Source organism: Aquarana catesbeiana, linkage group LG02 (assembly GCF_042186555.1).
Source record: "Aquarana catesbeiana isolate 2022-GZ linkage group LG02, ASM4218655v1, whole genome shotgun sequence".
Classification (NCBI taxonomy): domain Eukaryota; kingdom Metazoa; phylum Chordata; class Amphibia; order Anura; family Ranidae; genus Aquarana; species Aquarana catesbeiana.
This window is the reverse complement of record NC_133325.1, coordinates 627,683,122-627,701,352: the sequence shown is the minus strand read 5'-3', so window position 1 is coordinate 627,701,352 and position 18,231 is coordinate 627,683,122. Positions and strand designations below refer to the sequence as shown.

The 18,231-nt window shown below is 41.3% G+C and overlaps 1 protein-coding gene across 4 annotated transcripts in view; it reads right to left on the bottom strand.

Annotated features, from left to right (window-relative positions):
* The window catches only part of P2RY8 (P2Y receptor family member 8), a 114,894-nt gene that overhangs the window by 45,022 nt on the left and 51,641 nt on the right, over positions 1-18,231 (bottom strand). The window contains exon 3 of one of the 4 annotated variants that reach the window (XM_073616413.1): positions 5,036-5,108. The exons of the other annotated variants lie outside the window; for them this stretch is intronic. The gene's annotated coding sequence lies outside the window, so the exon portion shown is untranslated. The remainder of the gene's footprint in view (positions 1-5,035; positions 5,109-18,231) is intronic. 4 annotated transcript variants of the gene reach the window in all.

Genomic DNA, 18,231 nt, shown 5'->3' with positions numbered 1-18,231 from the left:
AAATTAAATCAGCATCTCCATAAAGCTGGTCAGCAGAGGGAAGCATGAAGTGCTCTAGAAGTTCCTGCTAGAGGGCTGCACTTACTTTGGACTTGAAACACAGTGAACCAACATCAGTAGATGACATAGTTCCCCAAATCATCACTGACTGTGGAAACTTCACACTGGACCTCATGCAACTTGGATTCTGTGCCTCTCCACTCTTCCTCCAGACTCTGGGACCTTGATTTCCAAATGAAATGCAACATTTTACACAGTCCGCAATGATTTGGGGAGCCATGTCATCTGCTGGTGTTGGTCCACTGTGTTTTATTAAGTCCAAATGTATTTCATCTATATAATATATACATTTCACCTTTTGAATTGAATTACTGGAAAAAACTTTTTGACGATATTCTAATTTTATGAGATGCACCAGTACTTACCTGATCCTCCAATCCTCCCTGCACAAGACTGGTCCCTGCAGCTTCTGCACCTCCACACTCTAGAGGTATTGAATCCTGATGTTATCAAGTTATATAGCCCTGCTATGGATGTGAGGACTTCGGAGGATCAGGTGAGTATAAGGCTTTCTCCTCTTCCCTGGACAAAACAAGCACTTAAAGTGATACTAAACACACACCTTTTTATGCACATCATCCCTTCTCTTTCTGTATATGGATGACGGTGCTGTAATGCCTTTTTAAAAAAAAAAAAATTAAGTACCTTATTTCCTAATCAATATACAGCTGTTACATGACCCAGCTTCATTGATTGCGTCACTATTGGGCATATATAAAGCGGTAATAAACCCAAAACCAACAATGTACTATATTGCAGCTTACCAATTATTAGATGTGTTGGCTGCATTAGTTTTCTTTTCTTTGACTTTTTTCCCCTCTGTTTTCGCCTGGTCATCTGGCCAGTAACACACTTCCTGTATTAGTGAGACACAAATCTAGATGAATGAGCACAGGAGGCACCACAGACGGCAGCATTGTCAGTCTAGTGAGAGGGTGGCTTCTCTTACTAGCTGGATTACCAGATGAAAGTAGTTAAAGAAAGCCTAAAAAAGAAAGCCAATTCAGCCATCCTATCTAAGAATTGGTAAGCTGCAATATAATACATGTTTGCTTTTGGGTTTGATATCACTTTAATATGGCAACACACACTGATTAAGCCATTAATCAGATATCAGCTTACCGCTGATAGACCAGAAAAAGATAGACCCGGGTTGTCTGCTGAGTATTACTGCCTTTTGAAATTTCTTATAACATTTACCTGCTATTTAGCCCATGTAGATGTGATTTTAGAGAAACTTTAGGGATTCAATGCAACAGAGAGAAGGGCCCTAATCAATAATGACATTAAATATCCACTGTAGTCAGATAAAAAAAACCTAATTCAGTTAGGTATTGCTAACTTTGTATTAAACTGTCCTGGTGTTGCACTTTTAGACGTTTGTTCCTGGAGTTTTATCACTAGATTCTGTATGGCTACACAGAAGGGCCTTTCTTAATCCAGGGACCTGTTATCGCTATCCACAGTCCACTGGACACAGCAGTGGAGCCTACATTTTCTGCATAACTAATAAGTTGCGTATCACTGCATTGAACACTCTGTGATGGGATGATAGGCCTGTCACATGACCTTTCAAAGGCTCTCCATCTCCCAACTTTCTTTCCCTATTCACAAAAATGTGCTAAGAACATTTATAAAGCACAACACTGTGCTTTAAAAATAAACCCGCATTTTTGTGGTATGACCAGGGAAATGCCATGTCTTTGCTTAATAAATTGACCCAATGCTGAGTAAAACGTCTATAGATTCAAGAGTGTCCAACTACTGTCACTATCCAACCATAGCTATTTCACTATTGCTCCCATTATGTCACTCACAATAAAGCTGTATTTCACTTTTTTTTCACATCCCTGTTTCTGTTCTGCTCTCTGAGCCTCGTCAATGAACTTCTCATATTTGCTACCTTTGGTGTGTTTATTATATGACTGAAAGAATTTTGTTATATTTGTTTGATAAGGTCAAAAAAATGTACAAAAAAACAGTTGATCTTGTCAAAACTTCAAAGCTGACCTGTGAACTCTGCACACCTCCTGTGTTGTCCGAAGAGCTCTCATAGTTCTTATCTTGGACTACAGAATGATAAGCCTTTCTGCTATAGAGATCTGAGAGTGAAGTGGTTGAGTAATTTTGCAAAACACATGGAGTGGACTGATGCTACTCACACCACAAAAATGCCACAACAGTACTTACAAGCTAAATGCACTTCAGGCAGATCAACAGGTATGTCTACCTGATATGTACTTGCGAAAGATAAAAGTTAGGGAAATGTGCATGTTTTTATCTTTTATTTCTTTTGCCTTGGCATAATGAAGTCAACGAGCCATCAAAGGCAGTAGATCTAAGAGTACATCTGGTAAGAATTGAACAAGAAATCTGAGATAACAAAAATAAAAAAAAAAAATTACACTCACCTAGGTGGATGCAGCAGTTCTCCGAGACTAAGAACTGAGCGATCAAAGACCACTGATCGCTCAGTTCACAATTTTCCGTGAGCAGAGAGCTGATGACTGTCAGTCACTGGCTCTCTGTTCTGCCCCTTCAGCGCTCACTAGAGTACTGTGATGAGGAGGGGGTGGGAGTGGCTAGCTCAGGCTCTTAGCAGCTCGCTGAGAGGCTGAGCTAGCTGCTGGTCCATGCTTCTGGGCGAATCCTGACCATATGGTCAGGATATTTTCAGAGCCTGGACCAGCTCTGTGATGTAAATCCCGCTGTCGGCTGAAAATGGGTCACAGGAGTGCAGAACGAACTGCAATCCTGGGATCCCCAAGAGCAGTATAGCAAAACAAGCTTTGGCTATACTTCTCCTTTAAGTTATGAAGCCATTTTGGAATTCCTCTAAACAATGTTTACATATACTTTGCTATTTTTTTTATATTAAATCTTTAGACAAAGTGAAATCACACAAAAACACACACATGTGGGTGAGAGGTGCAGCGTGGTGCGGCGGCAATAATTCACACAGTCGGATGCAATATAAAACTTGTAATTCACACAGCCGGGTGCAATATAAAACTTGTATTGAAGTAATGCAGCAGCAGTTCACAGCAAACCTGGTGAAAAGACTGCCCAGTTGGGTGCACTCACGGTTTCCAGCACATGAACAGAGCAGGTTTCAGCTGGACTGACAGCATGTCTAGAGAAGGACAGAATGCGGTATGGCTGTCTTTTGCCTAATCTGGAAGATGCTCAGAAGAGCAGCAACCCTACGCTTTCCCTCCTCATCAAGAACCTTTCGATCAGAAGCCATGAATCAGACTGAGACAGAAGTACAATTAAATCACACTTGTTTAATAATAATAATAAAACAAGGTAAACAGAGTAAACGTAGTCAAAACATAGCCAGAGTACAGGAACTGGAAAAGATAGTTAGACAAGCCAAAACGTCAGGGAACCAGAGAACAACATAGTAGAACAGCAAGCAGGATCTGGAGCCAGAAGGAATGTCAGCCAAGCAAGTCTTTAACAGGAGCACAGGAGAGCATCTCTAGAGATGTGATCAGGGCAAAGGCAGAGATCATCTGGACTGGACAGCTTAAGTAGGCAGGTCTGACAAGCAGGATATCAACAACAGGTGAGTCACTGTGGAGAGATTGGAGCCGCCAATTAGCCGCTAGCTGAGCGGCCAGCTCAGGGAAGGAAGGGCTAATCCCAGCCTTTCACTACCACTAGAACCGTCCCCAATAGACAGGGTACCTGTCCCTACTCTGCCAATTTGCAAAATGTGTGCCGAGCATTGTAACCAGAGCCCTAAATAGGCTCTGCCTGACCCAAGATGGCTGTTTGAGTCACATGAAGCAGCAGCATCAGATAGGAAAGCTTCCCCAGTGACCCAGAAAACCATAGAAGAACCATGTTCCTCTTAACTTCCTCTCCAACAACAGTGGCACTGCGGAAGAGCACCACCTGTAATGGAGAATATAGACCGCACCTGCCTACACACACATCTGACAAATTCAGGCCAGAAGAAGTTCTGTGCAAAAAAGAAGATGTTTTCCATAAACAGCCTTAGACTATGTATTTTTAGTTTTGATAAGGGTAGGGAACGGTTAGAAGATCTACCAAGTTTTATTGATGTCTATGACTTCATTGTGAAGATTTGCCCTCACTGGGTGTCTCAATGACACCCCTGTGGCACCAGAACAAAAATTCATGAGGACAGGAAGGTAACAAAAGCAATACAAACTTTACCGAGGCTGCAGCATTTCTCCCATGTACCAAAAAATGTGTTTGTTGTTTCTGGCCCAGTTGAAGAAATTTTCTTACACTTACTGTCCCTCTGACTAGCAGACGAAGTGGGCACCCAGACTACAATGGTCACTGGTACTGGATCTTCTGTTGCTTCCTGTTTGCACACAGTAATCAGCCCCAAAGCAGCAATTTCAGATTCCTGAAATACTCCAGGTTACTGCTAGATACTGTTATGCCCTGTACACACGGTTGGATTTTCCGACGGAAAATGTGTGATAGGACCTTGTTGTCGGAAATTCCGACCGTGTGTGGGCTCCATCACACATTTTCCATCGGAATTTCCGACATACAAAGTTTTAGAGCTTGCTATAAAATTTTCCGACAACAAACCGTTGTTGGAAATTCCGATCATGTGTACACAAATCCGATGCACAAAGTGCCACGCATGCTCATAATAAATTAAGAGAGGAAAGCTATTGGCTACTGCCCCGTTTATAGTTCCGACGTACGTGTTTTACGTCACCGCGTTTAGAACGATCGGATTTTCCGACAACTTTGACATACCGTGTGTATGCAAGACAAGTTTGAGCCAACATCCGTCTGAAAAAAATCCATGGATTTTGTTGTCGGAATGTCCGATCAATGTTCGACCGTGTGTACAGGGCATTAGAAAATAGCCCTCATGAGCTTACATTCCTTCACATGAACAAATGAGTGGTCACAAGACATCCATATGGTCTACAGAACAGCCTAATTATTCATTAATTAAATACCACCTGGATTTTACCTAAATGTAGTCTGCATAGTCTTCCCTCTTTATGTTGCAACAAAACCTGTCTGAAGTCCTAATCCTTCCCAATCTGTTGAAAAGAAAAAATGTTTTGGCTGGAGGTGAGTCTGTAAAAGCTGCTGAAAAATGTTTATAAATGCTGTTGAAATGCAAGATACAAACTAAAGCCGGCCATACATGGTCCCTGTTGAACCAGCCAAATTTTGGTCCATGTATGGGCAAGCTGGATGTACATAAGTTATTCTACCGATCAACCGAGCCTGTTGAATTTTCCCCATTCAATCAGCACCGCCGGCTATAGCTCCCGGCTGTTAGGATACAATAACTTAGCAGGTTGGATTCTGTCATCCACATCAAACGTGTGGATAGGGAAATCAAGTCTTTTTTGTGTACTTTTTTTTCTTTCGTTCAACCTGCTGGTTGAACGAAAAAAATAAAAGGACTCATCATGGCCTGCCTAACACTGTTGAGCAAATAGTGCAAAAGAACATATTGATTCCTATGTGCAAGAAAACAGATGTATTTTTTTTTTTTATTAAAGGAACAAATCTTTGCATAGTGTTTTTTTCCTTTGAATTTATTATCATAAGAGAGGCCTAATACGTTATCAGAATTTTTGGACAGTTACCTTTTTTCTCTTATTAGGCATCTTGAATATAAGCAGTAGACACTTGGAGCTTCCCTGCCAGGACCAGAGGGAGTGTTAACAGTACCTTTAGGCCCCTTTCACACTTGTGCTACTTCAAAGTCACGCGATTTTACCGCAATTTTACTGTGAATTTGCACAATTTTGCAGCGATTTGCAATCAGTACTACTTTGTACAACTTTGCCACAACTTTGGCATTAACAAATGAAAACATACATAGTGTGAGGCTTGTGCTTACAGCTTGTGCTTAAAAGTCATACTGAAATCGTGTCTATATTATTCAGGTATGATTTACATGCTACTTGAGGGTTTAACATTGAGGTCTACGGAGTACAACTCGCATGGAAGTTGGACCCAAGTAGTGCAGGGACTACTTTGAAGTTGGCACGACTTAAAGTCTTGCCAATATGAATGGTAGTCATTGAAAATCATGGAGAATGACTTGTCATACGATTTTGCAGTACAAAATCGTGGGACGAGTCGTATAAGTGTGAAAGGGGACTAAGGCAGATCATTTACCCAAATAGTCAAAGAAAGAGCTCCCAAGAGTCCACTTTTACTAGTCCACATTCACTTTCAGCATGCCATAAGGTTGAGTTTCAGTATGACTGTTATTTATTGTCCATGAGTAGTTAAAAGGAAGTCTGTACCCCAAGGGAAATGTAGGCTGTCTTTGCTGACCTGCTAATTTGCTATTTTCCTGACTGCCAGTACCTTCAATACCTTGTAAGTAGGGATGGGCCGAACGCACCCCTGTTCAGTTCGCACCAGAACTTTCGAACACCGCAACAGTTTGGACCCCAATAACGAACCCCATTAAAGTTAATGGTACCCGCACGTCAAAAATCAAAAGTGCCCATTTTGAAGGCTTATATGCAAGTAATTCGGCATACAATGGTTATAGGGGTCCGGGTCTTGCCCTGGGGGGACATGTATCAATAAAAAAAAAGTTTGTGAAAAAAGTCATTTTTAAATGAGCAGTGATTTTTTTGATTTTTAAAGTGAAAGAATAAAAATTAAAATTTCCTTCCACTATAGAGCCTGGGGGGTCCCCTTAGTCTACCTGTAAAGTGGCAGATCTGTACCATGTCTAGAATCTGCTGCAGTATTAATTGCATTTATAAAGCCCCAAAAAAATGACATTTTCCCTGCAAGCTGCCTTTATTTTGCGCAGCAACAGCTGGGGAGCCAATGTGTATGATGAGGCCACAATGTAGTGCACTGGGAAGAAGGTTAGAGATTTTTTGGATACATTCTGGTGTCACTTTGAAGCTGGATAGAAGTAACAGGCATGTAAAAATTGGTCTTTGGGTGTCGGTGGCGCCTTCCCACTGTAACCCTATAGAGGTACTGTTGATGAAAGCAAGAATTGCTTTGCTGTAAAAAATTGCAATGATATGCACCTGTCAAACAGGGGCTGAAAAATTGGTCTTTGGGTGTTAATTGTGCCCCTGAATCCTATACCAAAAACATTCTTCCAGATGAAATGATTGAACACCCTCAAAGCTAGGCTGCCTCAAAGTCCTGCAGAGATTCCACATCCCAAAAAGACTTAATCAGTGACATCGGCTCAGGGGCTTCATAGCTGGTATTTCAGGACTGATTCATTTTTATATAAGTCAAACGGTCCACAAAGTCTGTGGACAGACGCGTTCTATGATCAGTAATGAAAACTCCTGCAGCACTGAATGCCCATTCCGAAAGCATGCTGGATGCAGGGCAACCCAACAACTCAATAGCATACTGGGCAAGTTCTGGCCAGTGGTCTATTCTCATGACTCAGTAAGTCAGTGGATCGTCAGCTGGAAAGCTTTCCATCTCTGTTTTGGCCCCGAGGTAATCGTCCACCATGTGATGCAGACGCTGCCAATGGGATGTGGAAGCTGACAGCCCTGAGCGGTGAGGACTAAAAAATCCTGAAATGCCTCACTTAGGCGGGTGCCTTCTCCAACGCTCCTCTCTTGACCAACAGAAGACTCAAGACTATGTTTTCCATGACACTGTAACCTACTGGAGTCAGAAAAAATGTTCAATAAAATCCTCCTTAACGTGTCCTCAAGAGACTTTATCTTCTGCACTCTCTGTGGGAATGGGATGAGTTCTGAGACCTTTCCCCTATAACAGTGGCCATGGATGGTTGCCAACCAGGAATCATCCTTCTCCTTTATGCCACGTATTCTTGGTTCCTTTCACAGGCTTTGAAGCATGAGGTTGCCCATGCGTCTCAAATTTGCCGAGGCTTGAGATGCAGACTCCTCGGGGTCACTCAGGACGACAGCATCTGGAACGTCCTCCTCCCAGCCACATACTACTCCCAAGGGTCCTGGGGTTGGAAAGCCATCACTTACAGATTGACACATTCCTTCCTCTTCCTCTTCCTCTTCTTCGAAGCTTATGAAAGTACCAAAATCCTCCTCCTCATCCTCCTCCCCTCTCTCCTCCTGTGTGTTCTGTGATATAGGAATGATGGTGTCTGGATAAAGTGGGCCTTGAGAGGAAAGGAAGTCCTCCTCTTCCTCCTGCTGCTCTGCCTCCAGTGCCCTGTCCATAATGCCATGCAGAGTCTGCTCCAGCAGGAACACAACAGGGATTGTGTCACTGATGCATGCACTGTCACTGCTGACCCTCCTTGTGGCCTCCTCAACTGGTGACAATACAGTGCATGCATCCTTAATGATCAGCCATTGGCGTGGGGAAAAAAAGTCGAGGCGGCCTGAGCCTGTCGTCATGCCATACTTGCACAGGTACTCGTTGACAGCCCTATTAAAGCATTTATTTATTTATTTATTTATTTATTTATTTATTTATTTATTTATTATTTTAGTTTTGGATAGAGCAGGGAAAGGTTAAAATCTCAAGTTTTGAAGCATAACTCTCGATAAATATAAAATACACAAATTAATACATCTGTGTAACCACTGTTACGTTAATAAATGTATTTTTTAATGAAAGCAGTACCTAAACTTGAGCTAGTATCAGCTTCATGCAGTCCTTGTAGAGGAGAGATGGAGTCTAAGAGGAAGAAGCAGTAAGTAAGTAGGGGCCTGCGGCTGGCTAGATGTGTGGTGTCAAGAGTACAAGTCCTTGCCCTGCTCCTCTCCTGTTAGGGCAGTGACACTCCTGCTGAGGATTTAACCCTCTGCCATTTTGTGCCCCACTCAACGCCAAAGGCCTCCTCCCGTCATTCCCGGCCGTTGACCTTTATATCCCCAAAGGAAGGAATGTCCACACATAAATAGGGCTGATGCACTTTATTGGTGGTATTTGGAGAATGACACAAACAGTCACATCACACCGACATACCATCCAGGGTCACTTGACAACATATAGTGAATCGCATTTAGTGGATGGTCCACAGTAGTGACATGTGAAAGCAATGTGCAGCCATTGAAGTAAAGCATGTTCTCTTAATAATCTCCCTCCACCCAGAGTCATTAGTACTCACTGGGAAAGGATATCTGCAATCACTTCCTCCATAGGTACCCCTGTCCCGGGACCCACTAAGGGGGTAGCCTCACTCAGAGAACTCATGACCTGGCCTAAAAGGCCTTTTATAACACACCCTAGATCTCACCTCCATAAGAGTCGGGAATCTTACTGTCAGCTCTTCCGGATGCAGGTCTATCTCTCCCTGGCCTCTAGCCCTGTCCAGGGCCTCCACTTGCTGGCTACATCTACTTCTCTAGGGCTCCTCCCACCCTGTCTTTTATGTGGACACTGAGTAACCCATTATATCACTAAAAGGGATTTCGCCATACCATGACATCGTCCTGAGGCACGTCATTGTTTGGCGAAATGCGTAGGGAGGAGCAATGTGCTGACGTCATTGAGTTCTTTGATTCCCGGAAGGTTGCTGCTGTATCGCTGATCAGTGAGATTGCTAATAAGACGTTTAAAAAAAAAATGTATTAAAATAAAGTAAGGCTGCATTTATATCAAGATATGTTAAAAAAAAACGTGTGGACATTCCTTCCTTTGGGGATATAAAGGTCAACTGCCAGGCATGACGGGAGGAGGCCTTTGGCGTTGAGTGGGGCACAAGATGGCAGAGGGTTAAAGCCTAAACAGGAGGATCACTGCCCTAACAGGAGAGGAGCAGGGCAGGCCCCTACTTACATACTGCTTCTTCCTCTTACACTCCATCTCTCCTCTACAAGGACTGCATGAGGCTGATACTATCTCAAGTTTAGGTACTGCTTTCATTAAAAAATACATTTATTAACATAACAATGGTTACACAGATGTATTAATTTGTGTCTTTTATATTTATCTAGAGTTCTGCTTGAAAACTTGAGATTTTAACCTTTCCCTGCCCTATCCAAAACTAAAATGGTGTATTGGTGTATAACAAAAATACGCAATAATACACACTTTTGCATTTCTAAAAATCTAAATGCAAGCTATAGGATTAAAAGAAAAATGTCTGCAGTCCGAGAACCTGTGAGAACATCAACAGTTTAAATTCATTGTTGGTATGAAAAGCAATATGAATGCATTAGCTAAATAAGCTATTCTTTTATGAGATGCCAAAAATAACATTTATCGAATTAACTTCATAGACTGGTTATATCCATGCTTTTACTGTAGCTTCATGAATTCCTACAAAATAAAAAAGGGGGAAAAGAAAAGGAAGATCACCAAGATGACATAAAAAAGAAAGTGGCATGAGGAAGGGGTAAACATTGAGGGCAAAGTTCAGAATGGATTGGGAAATACAGAAGATTTACGGTATTTAATACTGTGAGTTTTGCAGAACAATCAGAAATGTAGTTCTGTTAAATCTCCTGGGAAAATGTAAAATCGCTGTACACATACTGCTAGATGGGCACTTGTTTACTCTTGTAATGTAATGTACATGTTGGGATGAGTCAAATCACCAAGGGCTCGGCAAATTCTGTTTGAAATTCATTAAACCCAATGCTAAAGGCAAACCTTGCTGAAGCCTATGGGAGGCGAATCCTGTTAGTAAGTTCTGGTCATTTTTATGGCTAATAGGAATCTACTGTCAAAAAAGGCATGGGAAGCTAGGCAGTGCCATTGGGACATGTACCAATGCAACAGAAATTGAAAAAAATACCCTGCAGTGGATAGAGGGTGACGAGGAAGACATTGAAATTACCCAAATCATGTATTCACTTCAATACTGGGCACTTTCATCCCCTTCCTATCCATGCCAAGTTTCAGCTTTCGGCACTGTCACAATTTAAATGACAATTGCACGGTCATACAACCCTGTACCCATATGAAATCTTTGGCATTTTGTTGACACATAGAGTTTTTTTTTTTGGTGGTATTTATTCACCACTGGACTTTTTAATTTTTGCTAAACAAACTAAAAAAGGACAGAAAATTTAGAAAGGTATTCTTAGTTTCTGTAATAAAATTTTGCAAATAAATAATCTTTCTTCATTAATTTAGACCAAATAGTTTTCCGCTACATTTCTTTGGTGAAAATAATCCAAATCAGTGTATATTATTTAGTCTGTAGGAAAGTTATAGAGTTCACAAACTATGGCATATACTGTATATCTGAAAATTGGTAAATTCTGATGTACTGACGGCCTATCCCATTTCTTGAGGCCCGGAACCACTAAGACCGTACAAATATCCCCAAAATGACCCCTTTGTGGAAAGTAGCCTGTACAGAGGTATTCCTGTCCATTCATTCTGTGTAGCTGAGGTTGCAGAGATGGAGATTGAGGGCCGTGTCCTCAATCTCCTTTCTCTGTCTCAAAGGTGGAACATCAGAGGTTTATTTAGACCCTTGATATTTCACCAAAGTCCCCCAATGGGGCTCCTAAAAAACTGTAAAATATAATAAAATAATAATAATATAAAGAATAAAATTGTAAAAAAAAAAAAAAAAAAGGTAAAAAATGATTCAAAAATAAAATAACAAAAATAAAAAAAAATGACCGACACCAGTGGCGGAACTACCAGAGTCGCAAGGGGGGGAGGCCCACTGCAGAACATGTGAAAGGGTCCCAGCCGGGTGCTAGGGGGTCCTTCATGTATCTGAGCCCTGAAGGTTCTAGTTACGCATCTGTTTATGGACTTTTATAATTGCATCTATTTGTACTTTGCAGCTTTTGAGACACCTATACACTACAGTACATGTTAATTTGTGCATTTTTATGTTTTTTTAAATGTTTTGATGTTATGATGTAATTTTATGGTTTATTTCATCAGAGGCATTTATGAAATTTTCTGCATTGGTATTTTTTAAATCCTTTTGAGATATAGCTGCTAATAAGGGGTTTTATGCATAGCTCTCAACTGTCCCTGATTTCGAGGGACTGCCCCTGATTTGGAACAAAGTCCCTCATCCCTCTTTCCTTCTCATTTGTCCCTCTCTTTAGTCTGATCTATATAGTTGCATATAAAATGCACTTTTTATCTTTCAAAAAAGTGTTTCCCAGTGCTAAACCTTTCATCCAATTTCTACATTTCTGCATTTGTAAATACCAAAAGCCAATATAAAGGAATAACAGTGGTTAAAAAAAATCACATGTTGGTTTAACTTATCATTTGTTTTGTATAATTCTCCTTTAGGTAAGCAAGGCAGGTGGGTGTGTTTTATGCCTAGATACTTTTGTTAATAAGTGTCCCTTGTTCCCATCTCAAAAAGTTGGGAGGTATATATACAAAATTATGGGATTTTTAAGATGCCATAATTGACATAACATTGTTTGTATATATATTCTTTTGGCAACCATTTATTGGATGTGGTGCCTTGATCCTCGGACACCCGGCTAACCACTAAATTGGGAGGTATGTATATGGGATTAGGTAGTGTGGATCTTCCTTTTTACATTGCTTTTCAGGTTTGCTGGCAGTTTTGCATGTCTTATGACACTTCATTAATCTAAACACCACTGTATGTGACCGCTACAAGAACCCTTGGTTACAGACTCCCTTGCCTTCCATCTAGGCCCTATCTCGTAGTCTTATAGGTTGATTTGCTAAAGGCAAAAATGCTGTTCACTTTGCAAGTAAATTTTCCCTTAGCTTAGTGAATAAGGTGAATCTCTGCTAACTACTATCATCTAATCATGTGCAAGCAAAAATACTGTTTTTTTTTTATTTTTCTTGCACTTGATTGGGCATTCTTTGCAAACTGAATTTTCAGCACATTTACTTAGCTAAGAGAAAAGTAAAATTTCCCTTACAAGGTGAACAGATTATTTACTTTTAATAAATTAACCCCTTCGACCCCTTTCACACTGAGGCACTTTTCGGGCGCTTTCCCGTTAAAAAAAGCGCCTGAAAAGCTCACGAAAACTTAGTGCGCTGGCAGGGCGGTGAAAAAACGCCCCTCTCCATTGAAATGAATGGAAAGCTCTTCAAAAGCGCCTGAAAAGTTCTTCAAATGTGCTCAGTGTTTTACTGGCAGTTTAGAAGTGCCTCACTGTGAAAGGGGCCTTAGGCTACTTTCACAATGGGGCATCGGCGGTAAAGCGATTATTAGTGGTGCTTTACCTTCATTTTTGCTGAGGTTTTCACCCGCTAGCGGGGCGCTTTTAACCCCCCGCAAGTACCCGGCGCTGCCCATTGATTTCAATGGGCAGGGGCACTTTAGTGAGCGGTGTATACACTGCAAAGATGCGGCTTGCAGGACTTTTTTAGGCTACTTTCACACTGCGGCGGACGGGCTTCATCGGTAAAACGCCGCTATTTTTAGAGGCGCTTTACCATCGTTTTAGCGGCGCTACTCGGCCGTTAGCGGGGCGCTTTTAACCCCTGCTAGCAGCTGAAAAAGGGTTAAAACTGCCCGCAAAATGCCGATGCAGCGGTGCTTTGCCGGCGGTTTGGCGGCGCTGCCCCATTGATTTCGCTCCTACTACGCTGCAAAGAAGCTGCTTGCAGGACTTTTTTTTACCATCCTGCAAGCACACCGCTCCAGTGTGAAAGCCCTCCGGCTTTTGTGTTGGGACAAGTGCAAATATCTTTATTACCACCCCAACATGCAGAAAAAAAAAGTTTCATCCCCACAGAAGGGAGGAAAGACAATTGATATATGACTCGGTTTGACAGCTTTTTTGACCATTGACAAAAAACTACCTTTTCATTTATGGCAATAGTATCTCTACCTAGTGTGACAGGGTTGTCCCTTGTCATGTGGTCAGAAGGGTTAGATGTCACCCAGGGTTCTCACTTATGCCGCTTTAAAGGATCCAGGGATTTCGGTTCTAAGTTGAGAAAACTTGTTTTGCATTTTTTTCCAGGATTGGTAATTCCCAGATTGGGTTCTGAAGCCCAGAGGCTTTGTGGAGGATTAAGAGGGAAGAAACCTTCAGTCCACAATTTACTGCAAACCGGCATCCTGATTGTGCAGCTGTGCACAGCCCTTTTAGTATAAGGACTGTCTATGTTTCAGGGCTCCTTCCACTGGGAGAGTGTCTTCTGGCCTCAAGGTTGTCACCTGAGACGTATTATAAGACTGTGTGTACCTAGGCAGGAGCCTGTGCAGCCCTATCATGGGCTATTTGTTTGTCACCAAGCTGAATGAGGTAATGTGGTAAATCTGTGCGGAGACAGGTTCAGGGGCTATGCAGTCTAGATAGCAAGAGGGCTAGAGGATCTTTTTGTTTTTTTGTTGTTGTGACGCTGAAATCCTCTGCAAGGGTAACTCTTTGTCTATTTTTTTAATTTTATTTTTCAAAAAAGTTTTCCCAAAAGCCCTGAAAGAAACTTTACTGGCTGGACAGAAGTTCATTGAAAACAATACACTTGACCTGAGCTCTAAAATGTTCACCTATGACATTGCATTGGTGCATTTTTAATTACCAAACATACGCATGCTTAGCATTAGTTAAGTCATGCTTTACTACCTACAGGGGGAGGGAAAAAGTACGAACATTTGATTTGCAAAAGCTGGTGGAAAATTTACAGTTTATTAAGGCCTCATGTACACTTAAAGAGATAAACAGACGTTTTTGCGAGTTTGGGCGTTTTTTTTAACAGCCCTTAAACTCCCCTCTATGTTATCCTATGTCTCCATGCACACATGGACTTTTTTGATGTTTAACAGCAGGGGAGTTTATGGCTGTTGCCTGAACGCCCTAAAATCACGTTCAAGAGCAGTTCCTCTGACCACAAAAAACGCTGAAAAACGTCAATAAACGCGCATAAACGTGCTTTTATCAGCGTTTTTTGAGCTGAATGTAAGCTGGTGTAATTTTTAAAAATGCCCAGAAATGCTGAGGCTGAATAACACACATAAACGCTTGTAAAAACACTGCTGAAAAGTGCGTTTTTGAAGCAGCGTTTCTTGCCAGCAATCCGACATCCAGAAATACTTTTTTTGATCGTTCTGTGTGCATGGAGCCTTAAAAGAAATAAACAAAGACAGATCCACAAATAAAAGGGGGGGGGGGCAAATGAGAAAATCTATTAATAATGGAAGAAATGGGACAACGCTAAAGAAAATATCTAAATATAGGTTATATATTTGCAGACATGGCATGATTAGATTCCAGAAATAAGCAATTATGCCAAAACCATTATCAAATATATTGTTTGTATATTCATCTCAGACATATTATAATAAAATTGTGCAAGACGATAGGAAAATTCATACTGCAATATGACTGCACAAAGGATTTTCCATCAAGTTCAGCACCAGTTTCGATATGTGAAATATATGTAGGTTTTAGCTTGAGAAAATTGTGACCCTAGCAGATGTGGGACATTTACACACCTCCCTGAACAAATGGAAATATCTGCTTAAACTGTATGTCAAGGTAAAAAAAAACATACGCAGTGCATCTATGCACATTTACCTATATTTTATTCCTTTAAATAAGCTGCAAGTGGGTCCTGTAGATACAGTATGCCAAAAAATGCACTAGGCTGCTAATTTCATATTGTAAATGACAACATACCAGATTTTATGGGCATAAGTCACAAAAATTAGTATCAGCCCTGCCTAATACTCTTTTTGTTTAACTACCTAAATCCTCCATCTCTCTTCATCTCTGCAACATGCAGAGTAATTGTTTTGTAGTTCAAGATAAGAACTGGGAGGACTGATTGGCTCCATGAGATAACATAGACCGAGAACAAGACAAGGGACAGCTTTTTTTCTGAACACATCAATGAGTATTTTTGCACTTAAAGTGGTTGTAAACCTCAGATATGAAATATGAACAAAGCATATCCCTCTACAGTGTGTACTTGTCTCAATTAAGAGCACTAGGTGAAATTTCTGTCTGCTGCTTTGTTCCTCTGGTATCAGCATGAGTCACTTTTGACAAGTTTTCCTGACACCAAGAGAAATATGGTGACAGGGGAGGGGACTTCCAGCAGATTGACAGCCTCAGCTCTGATCCTGTGTGCTGTGTGGAGGGGGTGTGTCTCTTCCCTCCAATCAGCTCTCAGAGTGTAATTTCAGCTCTCCGCCCCATTTTTTTGAACTCTCAGACAATTTTTTATAAATTCTGCACTTTGAACAGATGTAGAAAAGAGAAGAGAAGCATGCAGATGGACAGGTACAACTTATGTAGGAGGATAACTAAATACAAAGGTAAAGGGATTGGGGTAAATTAGCCCCCGGGACTTTAAAGGTGCTTGTAGTATCAGGTAAATGCAGGAGGATGTAGGAGGAACTATTTAATCTCTGTGTATCATCTGAGGCCCGTCACTTCACTGGGTATATGTAAGGGGTTACAACCACTTTAACCTCCCTAGCCGTATTCCTGAGTGTGGCTCGGGGTGAATTTTCCATACCAAAAGCGGTAACCCCGAGCCACACTCGGGATCGCATCACAGGATCCAGGCAAAGTTACTTACCTTGTCCCCAGGATCCTGCAATGTCCTTCCGCTGTGTATGCGAGCCGTGTCTCCGCTCGATTCATCACAGTGCCCTGCATGCAGTCACATAACACATACAGTACACTGTAATCTTTGTCCCTAGTGCTTTGTCCAGTGCCCTGCATGCAGTTTTATATTATATATACTGTTATTTCTGCCTGGAAACTTGAGATTGTCCATGGCATCCAAAAAACGTCCCTTTATGTCAAAAGCAGTTTTAGACCAGCTAGAAAACAGCGATAATAAATTAGAATCACTTGCAGAATTTAGCCATAGTGATTTGTGGGGAAATCCGTGATCAAACACCGAATGTAATGACAGCGACAATTCTGCAACTGAGCGAATTTCAGTTTTTGATTTGATTACACTATGAATACATTTTATTATTTTATTATTATTTGTTATACTTATTTATAGTTATTTATTATATTGCAATTTACAATTTTGTGTTTCAAACTTTATCATACGCGAGATGTCTACTAGACTCTTGTTTGGACAGATTTAAGTGTGTTATTCCTAATGCCGCGTACACACGATCGGACTTTACGGCAGACTTGGTCCGGCGTACCGGATTTCGTCGGACAATTCGATCGTGTGTGGGCTCCAGCGGACTTTGTTTTCTCAAAAGTTGGACGGACTTAGATTTGAAACATGTTTCAAATCTATCCGACGGACTAGAGTCCGGTCAAAAAGTCTGCTCGTCTGTATGCTAGTTCGACGGACAAAAAGCCACGCTAGGGCAGCTATTGGCTACTGGCTATGAACTTCCTTATTTAAGTCCGGTCGTACGTCATCATGTACGAATTCGTCGGACTTTGGTTGATTGTGTGTAGGCAAGTCCGTCCATTCAGAAAGTCTGTCGTAAAGTCCGTCGAAAAGTCCGCCGGGCAAAGTCTGCCGTAAAGTCCACTCGTGTGTACGCGGCATAAGAATTACAGGCCTACAATATACAACGCCAAATTTCCATGTGAAACAATGTACCGCTTTCAGCATCAAAAATCTGACATAATCATACCGCCACGGAGGTTAACAAACAGACAAACATTGTATATTTAACAGACCAAAATTGAGTGAATAGGAGAAGTTTATTGTTAGGGAGGACAAATATTTTATTATGCAAAAAATGTCTGCTATGATAAAATGCTATAGAGCAGAGGAGAGAGGAAGGTTTTTTGGGCCTGTCCTTTTTCTGTTGTCATGATACTGTATACTGTAGCGTGTCACCCTAAGACAGGAAGTTTGTTACTGGCAAAATTACTAATTACAAAAGAATTACTAATTACAAAAGGAATGCAGCCATCACTCTAAGGACTGGTAAGCTGCAATATATTACATTTTTTAGGAATTAGGTTTAGATACCTTTTAAGTGAACAAGTTACTGGCCTAAGAGTAGAGCAATGAACAGATCATTTTTTAATACACTCCCCACCTCCCCAAAGAGCACACACACATACTCTGTACAACAACATTTCAGTAACCACCATGAACAGAAAGTCAGAATAAGTGGAGAAGTGCCCTTGATGGCCAATGCACAGCCTTGGTATCCATGCAATTGCAGACACTTGGCTATTAAACGGTTGTCTAAGGCACTTGTTGGTTTGCCGCTCCCACTGGAAAACGTCATCCTCAACCACCTACTATTTGTGCTCTGGGAATCTTCCAAAATCCTTTAAAAGTATAAAATGCCTTGCTTTCATCTGCTGAATATTGCCATGCGATTTTAGCCTTCCGTCT